Source organism: Cynoglossus semilaevis, chromosome 13 (assembly GCF_000523025.1).
Source record: "Cynoglossus semilaevis isolate Cse_v1.0 chromosome 13, Cse_v1.0, whole genome shotgun sequence".
Lineage (NCBI taxonomy): Eukaryota > Metazoa > Chordata > Actinopteri > Pleuronectiformes > Cynoglossidae > Cynoglossus > Cynoglossus semilaevis.
Genome location: NC_024319.1, coordinates 19,454,440 through 19,467,826, shown reverse-complemented (window position 1 = coordinate 19,467,826; position 13,387 = coordinate 19,454,440). Strand labels below are relative to the sequence as shown.

Sequence of the window (13,387 nt, the reverse complement as noted above, 5' to 3'; positions counted from 1 at the left end):
ATGTTTGCAAAATGACTGATAACTGTGTCAACAGGAGGCATGCGGGATCACACCTGCATCTGTAGCCACGCTGACCTAACAACGCACACACAGTCGGCCGGCCAAACACACACAAACACACATGTGAGCAGGAGGTGTTGTTGTCTGGGCGTCTCTACGCTCCATCTGTTGTCCAGTCAGGAGGTGAACTTGAGGAAGGGGCGAGGGGTTGAGGCCCCCACCTCAACTTCCAATGACGTTCAGTTCCAAAAAGAGGAGATGTAGAGTGTGAATGTGCGTGTGTGTGTGTGTGTGTGTGTGTGTGTGCGATGGCTAAGATGAAAACACTCAGAACTGGTTTCTAACCCAAGGCCAGTTGTGACTTTGTCAGAGCTTTGACCTACTTCCTACTTTCCTGAACAGGTGGCGTGGAGCTCTGTTTCTCATATGCTGTACATCTCATCCCACCTTGTTGTCATTTAAAATATTTATAGAACAACATTTATAGAAAAATGAGAATCAAGTACACGTGGACTCCAAGAAGACAAACTTACCCTGAGGCTTCATTAGAGGCTAAGGTAAGCTAACAAAACCTTAAACTAAAACCTTGTTTTCTGGTGGTATTTTTCATTAGGGTTTATGAAAATAGTATTTAATTAGTATTGGTAACAGTCATTAAAAAAGTCAAGGTGAAATAGAATCATAATAAGGTGTACATGTGTTAAACTGTTGAACTTTAACTGTGGTCTGTCTGTGTTTCTCAGGTAGTCAGTGTTATCACACTCACCTGTGTCTTTAATTGCCTGTGCGTTAGTCTCACTGGTGTCACCTGGTGCCCTGGGTATATACTGTATACCTCTCTCCCTCACTCTGTCCTTGTGATTGTTTTCCCCCCATGTTGTCTGTGTTGTGTTCCTTGTTCCTGTGTCTCCTGGTTCTAGTTCTAGTTCCTGATTTACGCCTGCCTGTTCCAGTGAGTTTTAGTTGAACTTTATGAATAAACCTTTTGTCTAAAGGCCGAATACAAAAATTGTCTTTTTGCTGTAAAATTTAATTCAAGGTCACTGTGACAAAAGAGAAGAAAGCCTTTTATAAATAATCACTGTGCAGGATGAAAATGTCCAAGAAATGGAATTGGTGGAAAATATAGATTTTTAGAGAACCTCCCCTAAACTACTAAGTACTACTAAGTGTGTATCTAGTTGTAAGTCTTTATTTGATTACACTTTATTCATTTCAGATATTATTGGTATTTATCCTCAAACCAAAAGTCCTTCTCGCTTTATCAAGTTCAACCTTCATTAAGTCCATCGTCAACTCTTCTCCACCGTCACCGATGATCTCATTAAATGATCCATTCTGTCCTTGGTTTGCAGACTCTCCTCCAACCGCCGCCGTTTTCCTCCAACCAGCCAGATCTCCACCCTCTCAGAGTCTCCTCTCTCTGCAGCCTCCCTCGCCCATGTCGTCACATCTCACCTCCCCACCTTGTCTCCTTCCCATTAACTTTGGAGCAGATGGCAGGGCCCTGCTCTCTCTGTGTGAGTCTGACTGACAGGGGCCGGTCATCAACCTCAGTCGACGACCAGTCGTATGCTGCTCCGCCCTGTCTCTCCGTCTCTCCATCATCCTGTCCTTTGACTCTCCTCTTCCTAGATCTCCTCCACACCCGCTGCTCTTTTTCAGTGTTGACTGAAGGTTCTTTTTGTCTTTCTACGTTTGCTTTACATATTGTTTGTCTTCTGTAAATTGTTACCAAAATCTTTTACCTTTAAATGCACAGACCAATCAATGCACTGCAACATGAAGAACTGCAAACAGGAACTTAGAGGAGCATTAACAGTCTATATAAGCTGAACAGATTTAAATTACAGCTAAAGTAAAATTGACTTGACCTGATATTGCTCATTGGTTAACTTATGACATCAGCCATACAATAACCCCATTTGTAAAGTATGGTTCTAAGTACTCTTTGATACGTGGGTTAAAACCAGAAAGTTTAAAGTAAATTTGTGGATTTAAATACTACACAAAAAGTTTTTCTTTGTCTTTTCCAACTTTTGTGTGATATTCAGTTAGACAGCTTGGATATAAGCATGAGGTCATCAGGGTCTTTAACTTGATGTATTAATATATCTCTGAACAGAGCACCAGGTGGAGAAATCACTCTATAGGAGTGGTGAGGTGAACCCTTTACTCTGTACCATTAGATGAGCTGCTTCAGTCAATTAGCAAAAGGCGTACGACTAGGAGTGAGTCATCTTCATACGACATCAGATCTCTACCAACAAAGAACACAAGGTCATATTCTTCTGGGAGATGGGATTATTCTGGAAAAGGCTTTCTTGTGTGAACAGAAATAATGGTTGAAAATTAAAGGAAACTTGGCCACTTATCAACAATGCACTAATATAATATAACAGAATAGAATAGAATAGATTAGAATAGAATAGAATAGAATATAATAGAATAGCTACAATCAGCAAAACCAAGACCATGATAAGTACAAACCTGTTCAGGTCATTTTCATTCCTCTCAGTCTCCTTCTTCCTCTTTTGGCCAATGTCCAGCCCTTGCATCTTCCACCTGCTCAACTGTCCACTGTGGCTCGTAAAAGGACATGCACGTAAAAAAAAACTGGCTGTTAGAAAGTTTGCTTGTGTGAAAAAGATAGCTGATAAGAACCAGTACCGGCTGTTAGATCGGGTTTATTTGACCTCTGCTGCAGAGGTCAAAGTAAAGGACACATCCTTACGTCCTCCTTTCTTGTCTCGTCGCCTCTTTTTCTCGTGTATTTTCAGTGACAGCTGTGGTGAGCAGGAGGGAGTCTTCAGCTGCTGATGACAGGCCAAAACCTTCACATCACCATGAAAGTGTTTCGGCTCAATGTCACATCTTCAGCGTTGGGACAAAGTCCTCGCTGCCATTATCACTGGACATCTGAATTATCACTGGACATCTGAGAAACACCACTCCGTTTTGGTGCAAGGCCTTCAAGAACAGATGCAGACGACACTGGTACGACTACATTCTTTAACATAGAAGAATTCTTTACAGCGGTGATTGATTGACCATTCAAATTGATTTTCCTTCCCTGTCTTGGGAAGAGACGTAGGTCTCTGTCCTACTGCAGACGGTAAAGTGGTGGTGTAAATAGAGCGTCAGGATGGAGAGGAAATGAACGAAGATCCATCTTCAACGCACTGCAGAGAAACAGCTGTTTCAGGTCACAGCCAAAGATAAGCCACTTTATTTCCACTCTCCCTCTCTCTCTGTCCCTTTCTCTTTCAGTATCTCTCTCACACACATTTGACCGTCTGACTTTAATCAATCTTGCGCTGCATCTGTTCCTCTCTTCTCTCTCTATCTCCCTCTCTGATCTGTGGCTCTGATGCTAAAGTGCTTATTGCGCTCATGCATGCTCTCTTAACCTTCACAGTCCTACAATGCTGGGGAACAGATGAGACACGATGACGAAGCTTAAAATTTCTTACTTCCATAAAAGATGTTCCTAACATCTGGGCACTGATCCAGAACTATTAATTAAAATGACCTCAGAATTATGTGTTTGTCTGGAAACCCTGGAGGGTATTTGGTAAAAGGCAGAAAAGTGGGGTGGATGCAGTAGCTGTAAATAGAAGTAGGCAAGCTCAGGCGCTGAGGTGATACCTCGAGTTTTAGTCATAGGAGTGAGGTCAAATCTCCCACATCTGACTTTAATGCTGAACTGATTATTAAATAAACAGAATGACTACATAAATGGAGGCAGTCAATCTTCATCATTATTGAAGAAAACAGTACACATTTACAATAACGTTATATTAGTCCACACTTCTGCGGTCTCATCACAAAGTCATTGTACATGTAGTTAAAATACACATAAAAATTAACTTACCTTTCTGTGGCACCACCTGGCACCACTGTCATCTACTTTTCTGCCTCTCCAGACTTTTATATACAATGAAGTTGTCTCTAGACTACATTTAAAAAAAACCCAAAATACCAACACAAATGAAAGAAAGTAAATGTAGCACAATCCGATGTATGGTACACAACCAGCCAACGTAAACAAAGGCGCCTTCTGTGTATAGTGCTGCGTGACCACATATTTGTCGCTTTTACTTCACTACTACTAGTTCCCGTGTGAACACTACGTCGGAATGATGGAACAGGATTTGCCTAATACATTTATGGGAGATAAAGCGACATAACCACAACATGCTACAGGTCGAGGAATCCATAGGCAGAAGATCCCGTACTCAATTGTTTTCAACTGCTACAGTAAAGTGTTAAAACAGACCTAGTGCAGCCTGAACTGATTTAAAACTTAAACTCACACATTTCCTGTTGTACCTGAGGGTAACTTCATCTTTTCCAAAGTTAATTATTGGAGGGACATTATGTCGTAGCTGAGATACACTTGATGCAGTAATATCTGTCTTGCTGCAGTGAATCCCTCCTGTCTCACTGATAAGGCCTTGAGTCTGTACAAGTGCTGGATTACACTATGGAGACTCAGGGCAACACAGACTCTGTGTTAGTGTGTGTGCATTGACTGTGGAGACCTCTGGACAGCTTATTCGCCGCAGACAGATAGCAGCAGAATTCTTATCTTGCACACTTCCTCTGATAGTGTATTGATGGGACAATCTGCCTCAGACTGCTGAATTCAGGAACAAAGGCTGTGATAAGTGCAGTAGAAGAGGAGAGTCCTGAAGACTGAAGGGGATTAAAGTCATTAACTTGAACACAAAATGAAACACTCACTGTCTTTGTTTTTTAAATGGTAATATTAAAGTTGGAATTAAAAAGACACAAGGCTGCAGCTGAGGGGTTACAGTTTAAGAGATGGTCAGTTTGTTTGGTCTGTTCAGTGGTGTCTTCAAATGGAACAGATGTTAGAAGTGCCCGGAACAGTGGAGAGCAGTGATGAATCTGGGAATGTTTGGAAAAGAGGAAAATGGGACAACAAAACAAACTAGATTATGTTGTTACATTTTGACTAAAATCAGTTTAACAAACAGTATAAACATTAGACTTGGCCTTTGGATGTTGGTCCCAAGGACCAAACTGGTCCCTCTCTCTCTCTCTTTTTTTTTTTTTTGAGACATTTTATTTTGAAAATCATGCATGCTGAGATTTTGGTGTAAATTCCTTCCCTTTTTCCCAAAAGGTAATGTGTAGCAATAGAAATACATAGATATACAACACAAAGCAGAGGAGTTTGGGGGAGGGGCAGGATCAGCCCACACATTTAGTGACAGACAAATGTACTTCATATAAAACCTATTTGAATTGTCACAATTCAAAATTATTTGCATGTAATTTTATATTTAAAACATGCATTGAAAATTATTAGAACATCCTTTGTTTGAAGATCAGTTGTCTTGTTGGGAGTTAGTTGAGGATACAACCAGGTTTACTGCCTCAATTGTTTATGTAATTTTACATTTGTATCCATTTTTATTTCATTAAACTGATATAGTATATGTGGCGGAGTACTATTGGGCGTAAGGGAAACAAATAGGTTTTGCGATGAAGATTAATGCAGGATGTTTTCTGTCAGTAGCTCGTGTTAAAGCTCTGCTGTTTGATTAATTGCTGCAGCTCTGGCAGCCTGTACCACGCTGACATTCTGCCTACTGACTTACAGTGCAGCTATGGAAAAACAGCCAGGTCCTGTTTTCACTCTAATGAAAGTAAATACACTTTGCTGAAAAGTGAGTAAAGGCATTGATATGCAAGTCATGTCAAAGTTTGAAAAAGTTTTTGTACTAAAACATTGGTCTATTAAAAGTTCCCCCTCTCTCCCTGCAGCTCAGTAATTCTGCTTGATGGAGTTGAAAACTTCCTTCCTTGACCTTGGTCTCCTTTCAGATTTAATTTGAGTCTCAGTGATGTGAGTGAGTGTGTGTTTGTGTGCATGCGTGCCAGTAAATCGAGTCTGTGTGTTTGTGTTTTCACTTTCTGGTTGAATGTGCATTAAAAGTGTGTGTTCTTATGTCAAATATCCATATTTATATTAATATTAATATATTTGCATGGGTGTGGCTACTGTATATGTGTGTTTGTGAAACTGAGAGAGCTGAGCGTGTGAGTTGAGTGCAGTAATTCTCACTCGTCTTATGATTAATTTATGTCTTACCTGCCTTTTTACTGAATTAGTTGGCGAGCCCCTGGAGACTCGCTGCTGCACGCAATGCTGCAAATAACAGCTCAAATGAAAAAATGCAAATGTCTAGGCTGCATCCAGCACCAAGTCCATGGGGACGCACATGGAAACACGCACACACTCGTTCCCAACCGCACGCATACACATCTACATAAACAAACTTGTGCACAGGCTCTTTTTCCTCTTCAACTTTCGCTTCTTCCTTTTTCCTTTCTTCGGAGAGAGAGGGGGGGGGGGGCGGATGAATATCAGCAGGGGTCAGAAAAATGCTTTGCAGTAAATAACAGTGGCATTCAGTCAAATTTTGAGCTGCAGTCACACACATACTCCTCTGCACACACACACACACACACTGGAATCCAATCAATCAGCAAAGTTGCCTTATCTCCTGCCTATGAAAATGGAACTTCAGAAATTAGCTCATTTATTTTGGACAATTAGGGTTATTGAAGTGTGACAGTGAAAATTTAGTGTTCACTGAGGCATACGCTCGGCAACAATAGCGGGAAGCCAATTGAGTGCGAGGAGCATTTGAAGCTGTAGTATTTAGTTATCGATGAAACCACCGCTCTGTGTTACTCTCATTAAAACCTGTTCTTTTATTTAGATAGGATGGAGATGGGAGCAGGAGGAGGAGGAGGGGAGGAGGAGAGTGGAGCAGAGACAGGAGCAGTCATCCCTGCTGCATTTGATAATATAGCCTGATCAAAATACAGAAACATGCAGAGTTCTGAAAATGAGACTCTGCAGTTGAAATACAGAAGCCCAGCCGCCTTTTGAAATTTAATTTCTCTTAGCTGTGAGGATTCACTGCTTCTGTTTTGTTGCCGAATTCAACAGGGTCCTCGAATCTCGGATTTGTGATATTGCTCCAACCCTACTGCGGAAACTTTAATACGGTTTCATTCCAGTGTGAAAAAGTCATCTAAATGCAAAGAAATACATAATTTGTCTTTGGTCTTGGCTCCACGTTGATTTCTTCAGGGGTTTGTATTTTCAGAGAAAGATTGTGCTTCTGTAAACGTATTGCTTTTAGTTTGAATTTATTATTGCCAATTAAAAGCCAGCAGCTTCTTTTAGTAAATAGAAAATGTCCCTCTTTTTATATGTACCTCTGTTAGGAGGTGAATGGTTGTTGAATTTTGTTACAGCTCCTGCTCTTATCTAGTAATTACACTGAAATTACTGAAAGTCACAATGTTGTTTATATAAAATTCCAATGAAAATAACAAAATGTGATGTTTCCCTGTAAAATAACCTCATCTGCATGAAACAAGATAAAAAAGCTCCTTAAATGACACAGATGTCATTTGGTTCCCTCTCTGAGGCAGCTGTAATGGGGTGAGCCGGAGGTTTAGTGTGGAAGCTATATGGCTCCAACTAAAATATGTGCCACGACCTCACAGAAAACACTGTAAATTGAATACAAGCACAATGTGCTACATACATATACATGAGCTGTGTTTAGTAGGAATTCTTGTCTGGAGCCGGATTTTAAAAAAAACAACAAATGAAGCCACAGTTTTTTGTACAACTGATTATTGAAATAATTTAAAATATGGAAAATAATTCTAAAACAAAACAAAGACAAAAACAACCAGACTACTGTAGTTGAAACATCTGAATAAATTAGTCAGGTGACCTTTTCACCAGGTGAACATTTGTACTCTCTCTATCTCAGATAGCCGTTCATCTGCTGACGGCTACTGAAACACTAAGAAGATGCGGTGGTTGAATTTCTTCCATTTCCTTCTACCCACAGCCTCGTCGCTGCTCATTTCGTAGCCGGTAACGATGATGTATCATTAGGCTTCTGTTCTCAATGCGAACACTGTTTACAATGTTTAATCTGCTTCCTAACATAAGCTGAAAGCAGGTATTCACTGAGGAGATAAATAATAATTTGTCGCGGCCTCGTCCCTACTGTGAATTTCAATGACTCTGCACCGAACAGTTGACAGAGACAAACCGCAAAAAGCCGCAGCCGTGGCGCTACATCTGTAGCCGTACCTCAAAAACAAAACCCCCAAACGCTGCTAATAACGCGAGTGCATCACTTTGCAGTTTTCCCCAGCACTTAAAAATACGATCTTTTAAAAGGTTTTATAGATTCTAACGGTCGTAAATTAATTTTTTAAACAAGCTGCACTGCATTCCTCTTCCTTCCCCACCAAACGCTGCATAATTCATCACAATCTACTCTGCTGCTTGATTTTAATCAGCCTCTTTCTTGAAAAGAAGTGGGGGCCGCGCTGATGCGAGTAAAGTAAATATGTTGCCGTTCACCTCAGACTGTAATCTTAGTGGATATGAAAAAGGAAATGTTGACACGGCCTTTTCATTAAGTAAAAAGTATTGAGGATTTTAAATAAGTAATACTCCACATAAAGGCAGTGATTGTTATGGCCTTCTGGTTGTCATTACATATTCAGATGTGTGTGTGTGTGTGTGTGTGTGTGTGTGTGTGCACGTTTCTGTGCCATCAGCATTTTTTCAATATTAACACCTCCGCAGATGGATTTCTGATTGCCTGGCTAAATCTGTGTATCCCCAGCTTCTAAATTATTACTGTGAATATCATTATTAATGGCTTTTCTGTTTGCACTCAATTTACATCCCACTCTCAGAGCAGAGGAGACGCGTCTGTATCTCTCTCTCTATTATTCCTGCTCCTGCCTTCACGTTTTAGTTCCCTCTCTTGTTTCCCTCTAAGAGGCCTCGGCTCTGCGGACGCACAATTTATTGAGTCTCACTGTGGACTATGGGAGCCATAATATAAACGTCCTAGTAATGTATTCTATATGTAAATGGAGGAAGGGGGGCGCGGCAGTTCATTAATCAGAGTGTGTGCGGGGTGAGTGTGGGTGTGGGTGTTTGTTGAAGAGCACATATTGGACAGAGATCTGTGGCTGCAGAAGTGGAGACTTTGCCCGACTACTGATCAGCTGACGCTCGCTGCTCTGTGACCTGTGTGGGATTGAGAACTAGACAAGAGAAGAAGAAAAAAAGAGCCACTAAAGGAGTCAAGGTTTTAATCACAGGCAAAAAACAAAGGAAGAACAAAATATCACTAGTGATTATTAAAACCTTTGCAGTAAAAAACAAAACAAAAATGGATTCATAGTATTCCATAATAACTGGGTTTGTAGTCCATGTAGAAAACTAGGCTATATTTGTATAAATAGCTCCGGTTCTTAGTAGAGAGCGTCCGTGACTGTGGTGCTTTATTCTGAATTAATCTGCTTTGTAATGCCTCGCACTGAAATCCTAACCTGTGGGATTTTCTATGGTGAGTCTTCCTAAGTCACTCTCTCTGTCTCTTATCTTGACTGAGACTCAGAGCTGCTCTAGGCAACATGTTTATCTTATTTCACAGTAACTGAAATTGGCACCTTTCAACATAATACAAACGAGTCGACTGAAACTAGGCCTCTGCAACATCCAGACTGTGGTTCTCAAGGCCAGTTCATGGTCTACAAGAAGATACATTTTCTTTAATTTTCCTCCGGTGGCAGGAACAAGGAACATTACTCCCAATGATTTAACACAAAGACAGTAAACCCTGAAATATCTATCTTTCCCCAATAGATGGCGTAGAAAATTTTAAAAGCATTTTAGCCTTTATGCATGACTTTTACATTCATTCACACGAATGCTCCATCTATCTGCTCCTGACCCGGCCCCCCGTTCAATTTTAGCACAATTGTCGCCCATGAGTCAAAAAGTTTGCCCACGCATGAGCTGCACAACAGTTGTTGGACAGTACACACAAAATCTGGAACTTCATCTGCTTTTTATTGGTTTATGTACTGTAAGAAATACTACAGAAGCTTTGAAGAGTAGTAATACACTGTCTGCTCCAGAGTCTGCCTTAACCCTCACCATACACAACGCTGTGATGTCATCACAGGTGGAGATGGTCCTGTCCTGTACCTGGATACACGTGGAGCCACTGCAGTTGAAGACACTAATCTGCTGCTGCGCTGAAACACGCAACCATCCCAACACACACAAACACAGTCACACTCACTCGTCTCTATCAGAATGAGTGAGCGAGGCTGGCAGCCAAAGCAGTCTTGGCACAGATCCTAATGATGCCCGGCATGCGTCTGCTCTCGACAACGGCAGGGTAACACCTGCCAACTTTTACTAAGGTGTAAATGTCTCTATTAGCAGGCGGCTGGTCTCATGTGTACCATGCCTGGATCTGAGGAGGGACTTGGCGAGCCCTGGTTGCTCTTTAGAACTTAGTAATGGCTGGGTCCAGTGGGCCTGTTCAGCACACTGCTCTCTGGTTTTGCTCATGTATGAACACAAGCAGGTGTAAAACTGTGTCAAACCAAATTTGAGCGTGATGCTTACTTTACTGCTCGATGAGAATACCGCAGCTCGAAGGCTGACATTTAAGTGAAGATAGTTTATCGTAGAATCGTGCAGTTGATATTTCTCTTTTCAACGTTTAACAACGATTTGATGAAACTGGTGAGAGACAACACAGAAACTGTTTTCTCATAAGCTGAGTCTAAACAGGAAATGGCTGAAATAAATATCCTGCTCTTTGATTATGTTTGTCTTTATTTATTTGATCAACTTTCACAGGCGCAAATGGCCATCTGAAACGGCCATCGCTCTTTAAACATTCAGTCACGACATTTTCTCGAGTTCAAACTGGGGTTTCTGTTTCTTTTCTGTATAGATTGGAACTCTGTTTGTGTGTTTTACTTAATCTGTGTGAAAACCAGATGTACTCTGTCATGTGGCCTCTCAGGAGCTGAACGGATTGTCCAAATAGTCAATATTTTCTCGATCCCACCCTTAATTTCAGCTTCGGCACCAGAGCACGGGCAGTGTTTTCATACAGGGACAGTGAGAGGCCATACATTGTGGGCCTGTGTGTCTGAGCGGGGTTTATTTTCTCAGTCATAATCCCATCTTTGTTTTTACAGCATTACTATTTGCATTTCCATTCATAACCCTGCCTGTATGATGCCCACAGGACCAGTACTATAGGACTATAGGAGTTTGGTATATTATGCATACTGCAGATACCAGTTAAACTGGATATGAATAATATAATCCCAACTAAAAAAAAAACATAGGGCATTTGCATATTTTGGCAAAAGCTTTTGTTACATTTTTCATTATGTGGCTATGAAACCTATATTCCTCAGAGAAATTGGGTGTGATTCAACTGTGCACACGCTTCAATAATAGCATTTGTAACGCCATAGGATTAAGTGGGGCCTCTTATGCTCAAGCACTGGTCGAATAATGCCTAATATGGGTAATAAGGGATTGGGTTTCTCCTCCTCTCCCTGGTAAGTGGATCCAGCAGCCAATCCACAGACCCCGACCTAGATTTTTATTATACACTAAATATTAAAGGTCTTTGTTGAAATCTGCATATTAGCCAGGAGGCAAAGTTAAGGATTTATTCATCCAGGGGTTATCTGTTTAGTGTTTCATACTGGTTACAAGGTTTGATTAGAACAGTAAGAAAACTTTTAGCCACCAAACTAGCGTTCTCAAAAATTTTATTCATTTATACGTATTTGAAGCATTGTAAAAGCACAGATGAAAATGTTGCTAAAAATGGCAATACTGAATTTGAATTAATCAATATAAGTTAGCCAAATATGTAAAAAGGTGTTTAAAAAGTCACAGATAAAAAAGATAATCAATATAAATAAAATGTCCCCATAAATAGATTAATGCAAACAAAAATGCTAAGATTATGCTAAAACATTACCTAAAAGCAGCCCTAATGTTATCTTAATATATCTTAGGTTAACTGCCCAAATACTTAATTTAGTTGTTTTCCCCAATGTATTCCTAGAAATAATTTAAGTGTAAACAAAGATTGTATCATGTGATCAAAGACACAGCTAAAGGTTAGCTTAAATAGCTGAGCCAATATCTAGCTTTTCACACTAAATAAAATATAACCATCATTTCCAATTTGGACTATAGGGGGACTCATTCCATGTCCCCACAACAGCACAGGTCCTGCAAGAGTAGGTGTGTCAACAGAGTTCTGTCCCCACACATCACAGACACAGACACACACACACACACACACAGGTGAGGTCCACAGGTGTGAGCAGAGGGCGGAACCTGCATGGAACCTTGGTCACACAAACCACACCGATGAGCTGTTCTGCAAATGCACTTAAAAGCCTAATTGTAGTGTGTTAAAAGAAACAGTGTTCATGAACTAAAGCAGCAGAGTATAACTTACTGTCATAATACTACATGTAGTGTGGAGAACAAATCACTAGACGAGGACATGCAGTGTGTGGTCTGTGGTTTAGTTCTGCTTATTCGTCGGTGGTGCAGTGTGAGAGGTGGAAATGACTGTAGTGGATCTAGTGCTGGGTTTGACTAATTGTACCACAGCTGTGTCATATTCCTCACAGGCCACGTGGTGAAGCTCCAGACGTGGACGCTCTGTGTTTTTACAAGTTGGAACCCTGTGGCAGGGCAGGCCCAGCAGGTTTAACCACACTGCACATACAGGCACACACACACACACACACACAGAGAGAGAGAGTCTGTAACAGTCAGTATTTAGCATAATTGGCAATAACCACAAAGATAACTGTATTATTCAGCAGTAGTAGCGCAGATAGCGGCTGCGGTAGCATTACCGCCACTGTAGCAGTGTTTGGAATCATCAGTAGTATTGGTAGCATCAATAATGGCAGCTGTTTATAGGTGTAATAACAGCTGCAGCAGCAGCAGCAGCCCGTTAGAGTCTCATGGCCCTGATGTATCTGAACAATATTTATAAATAATATATATTGTATAACTCCCTGCTGCAGTGTTTTGCTGTTCCTATGTTGTTCATAGTTGTTATCACTTGTTGTTTTAAAAAGTCACAGAGTTCGACATCACAAAAAAAAGAAAAATAATCAAAATCTATTGTTTTGTTTTATTAATAAATATGAGTTGAATACAGTTGAATACATGTTGATAGGTGGAACCTGTACTTATTTAATTTGTAGTGCAACAGAAAATATGAATGAATTAACGCATGGTGCCAGAAGCAGGAAGTAGGACATGTAGGACAGTTAGCTTGGAATCCAAAGATTGCAATAAAGACAATTAGCCTTTGTTATAACTGTTCTGCACCAGGGTAAGGTAAGAGAGGATGGACATTCAGTCGTCATCATAACCCATTCTTTGTAGTGGATTCTGTCCTGATCTCAGCATCAATCACTTTCCTGTGTCAGCCTC

General features: G+C 40.7%; 1 long non-coding RNA gene across 2 annotated transcripts; it reads left to right on the top strand.

Moving 5' to 3' along the window:
* The first annotated feature begins 67 nt into the window (after nucleotides 1-67).
* On the top strand, nucleotides 68-10,888 carry LOC112487989 (uncharacterized). Of its 2 annotated transcripts, XR_003051645.1 has the most exons (5): nucleotides 68-557; nucleotides 1,356-1,520; nucleotides 2,781-2,997; nucleotides 3,087-3,205; nucleotides 10,062-10,888. It is a non-coding gene; the product is annotated as an uncharacterized LOC112487989 (long non-coding RNA). The 2 variants fall into 2 exon arrangements; XR_003051644.1 differs by lacking the exon at nucleotides 10,062-10,888 and having other exon boundaries at nucleotides 3,087-5,124.
* The last annotated feature ends 2,499 nt before the right edge of the window (nucleotides 10,889-13,387 follow it).